Below are 3,556 nucleotides of genomic sequence, written 5' to 3' on the forward strand. Positions count from 1 at the left end.
GCTCCCAACAGCTTGCTTTCTTTCAGCACTTGTTCACCTCTGCGTGCTACATCGCGTAGATCATGAAGCGTCCTTACATTTGCGTTGAAAAGCATCAGCTTAAGGCTACTGTTGACTTTTCTTTTTATTATGTCAATCAGTAGAACCTCCGACATGGGTTCTCTTAAGCGCGCGTTCAAGGAAATAATGTCTGTGTGGAACACGTCATAGCACTCGCTTGCTTTCTGCTCACGCATGGAGATCTCCATCATGATCTCGTGGCCCGTTTTCAAAGTGCCAAACTCTCTTTTCAATGAATAGCACAAAAAGGCATATGTCGCATTTGGGTTTTGTTTCGTGAACAGCCAGTACCATTCTTCGGCCCGCCCGGAAAGAAACTGGTAGAAACTAGCCATTATTTTTCATCCGTGCATTTTGTGCGCTCACACAAGGCGTTCAGCTTAAAAAGGAAATCTGCTACGCTCCCAGTGCCGTCGAACGGGATTTGCCACTCCTGCGGTTTCACTGCTATGCTGCTCGGAGCAGGGTACATTGGTGGTATTACTGTTGGAAGTGGGTTACGGTCCATCCTATTCGGGTTCCGGTTCTGATTCGCTAATTGCTGCGCAGATTCGAGAGCGGCGTTGAGTTGGTCCATATTGTTTCTGATTGACCCCATCTCTCTCCGCATTTCCTCCTGCGAAGCCTGGAACAGCTGGTGTAGCACGTCCACCCACGAGCCTCCACGAGTAGCTTCGTCCTGCATTCCTGGGGTATTCGCCTGGTCACCTGCAGCTTCTCTTATATTTCCCATTCCATAATTTGGTGGTAAAGCACCAGCTCCATCTGGTGCGTAGGTCGACACATTGGTCAGTAGCCCCGAGATATCATGCGCGTTTAATAGGGGCGAATTGGATTACTGGTGCTTCCAGGTCTGTCCAGTTTATCGCGAGGGTCATTCAGGTCCGAGCCCATATTCGGCCCCGCGGGATCTCCATATGGTCCACCTACTGGGGTGTGCACCACCAAGGGACGCCTGTCCTTGGAGAAAGCCCCCCTATCATTACCGCCCCGGTTCTGGCTCCCCCGAAAGCATCCCGCACTCCCGAACGGAGTATTTCGGCCCGGTTGGCCGTACGACTGCTCGCGCGACATAGTCCGGTGAAAAAAAAATTTAAAAAAATGTAACTAGTTGTGTGGTAGTTTTGGAGAGAAAAAAACTTTTGCCGCGTAACGCGGTTAGGGGTCAAAAAAAGATCAGAATTCCCCCTTCGCCTTATATTTTAGACCATGATTTGTTTTAAAAAAAATGTGTATAAATATATATGCGAAAAAAAATTGTGTGCGGGGAAAAAATCGCGCGAACAAATACTATTGTCCTTTGTTCGACTATCGTTTCGACAAAGAAATTCAAAGCTGAAAAAAAGTAGTTAGTAAAATATACCATATAGGTGGTGATGGGAATGCTGACATCCCATCATAAGAAGGCAGTAGGGCTACAGGATAAAAAAATAAACACACAGATACATTCATACATGTCCCTAGTGCTCCCAACCGCAATGCGAGGGGGTCTTAAGGCCCCCCTCCGAGACTGGTTGGGGCCACTAGGGTCGGTTCCAGGCACACACGGGTTGGTCTCAACACGCCCAGCCGCAACGCAGGGGCAGTCTCCAGGGGCTCGCCCCTGGGACTGGTTGGGGGTGTTGAGGCCTCCCGTCCATTCTCACTGGACACCCCTCCTGCCTCCGTGGGTGGAGCGTTTTCGGAGCCGCCCCCCAGTCTGGTGGGACAGGAAGGAGTGCCACTTTGAATCCCAGCTCAACCGGTCACAATCCAGGTGGTATTCGGTGCTACCACCTGAGACGTGGGATGAGCTGGGGTCTTTACAATTCACGCACACAGTCATACCTGACGACACAAATTCGGCTGAGAACTAAAAAAAACTATAAAAATTAGACAAAAAAAACCCAATTTAGCGGACAAAATATTTCCAAGCCAACTACGGACAACATTCCGGCAAACTAAAATCCCCAATTACAAAAAAACTAAGTGCGTTTAGCAATGCCTCACCGAGTGAAAAAAAAATCCGAATAACTTGACGTGAAGTCCGTGGCTCCGTCAGCCACTGCCCCCGATGACCAGCCCGGAACCCCAGCGGGTTAGGGGATCAGAATATACCCGCGGAAGGTATGCCTGTCGTAAGAGGCGACTAAAATACCAGATTCAAAGGGCTGTGTAGCGCAACCTTTTAGGTTGCCAGCGCAATATATAGCCGCGGCGAATCCTGTTTCACTAACAGACGAGGCTCTGGCGACCCCAAGCTCCTCATGGAACTTGGGGGTAGGGAGGGAGGGAATGGCCTGAAGGTTTAATGTGGCCACATAAATCGTTCCCGAAATGGTCGGGCTAGCACCTTAATGGTGCTATAGTACCGGAGCGTACCGGATTTGTATCCGGCAAAGGACCATCACAACACTCCCCAAAGCCTTCGGGGAGCAACCTTATCGCTACAACAACAACAACAACCAGCCTGGACAACCTGATCTGTCCAACCATCCCACCGCAACGTAGGTGGCAGCTCCTGTGGCTGCTCACTCGGACTGGTGGGATGGTCAACTTCACAGGTTGACCCGACTGACCCCCGCGACCAGCCCCTCAGGTGCCAAGTTGGGCGCCATCTGTTATGGTATCGCATCTTTGATGGAAGCAGTAATGAAGGTGGTCGGCATGATGTGGTGGTTCACAGTGGCTAGTCATTGTCGGCTGGGGCGGGTCCTTGCCAACCTTACTGTTCCTGAGCCATAATCAGAGAAAAGTTCTTATCATGCCCATCAAAAAACTCAGCTGTCAGATTAAAAAAAAAAACTGACAGAAGCGCAGAGACGACTCAAAACGCTTATAATTCAAAATTAAAACGACATCCGGCGAACCGGATGTCACGGACAGACCGTTAAAACATTCAAAATTTAAAATTCAAAAAAAAAATAAATCTAACGCAAAAAAAATTACCGAACCGGACACGGCCGGTTACTAACGCTGAAATGCAAAAAAAAAACGCTGAAAATTAAAATAAGGAAAACAAAAAGGGCCGAATATAACTTGGGGCGCCGCTGATGTTGTTGCGACGCCCGGTGCATATCCCACCCTCAAAATCCATGGCCACCGACGCACCTAAAATTTCGGTGGCCCCTTACCTGATTTACCTAGTGCATTCTAAATCAGAAAGACTGTCAGCATTCCCATTTTAGAATACACAATTTATTGACAATTCATATTAACGTATGTATGCAACAAAAAAAAATAAGATAGTGCAGGTTTCTTAACCAGGGCTACAGCATTGTTGAACTACGAATAGCTATTTACACTATGAAAATGTATATGTAAGTGTGTGTAGTGTATGAAGTGAGAGAAAAAAAAAATGATCCAACAGTTCACACTTTATTGGGCCGAAATCGAAACGAAGTCTAATATGAATACTTAAGTCTGGCTGAGCTCGTTCTGTTGGGGGTTCTTTTCTTTTCTCTTACTTTTGCTCGTAATATTTCAGATTATACAATTATTTATGTTTCTTTTTTTT

This window comes from Eurosta solidaginis, chromosome 1 (assembly GCF_040869045.1).
Source record: "Eurosta solidaginis isolate ZX-2024a chromosome 1, ASM4086904v1, whole genome shotgun sequence".
Taxonomy (NCBI): Eukaryota; Metazoa; Arthropoda; class Insecta; order Diptera; family Tephritidae; genus Eurosta; species Eurosta solidaginis.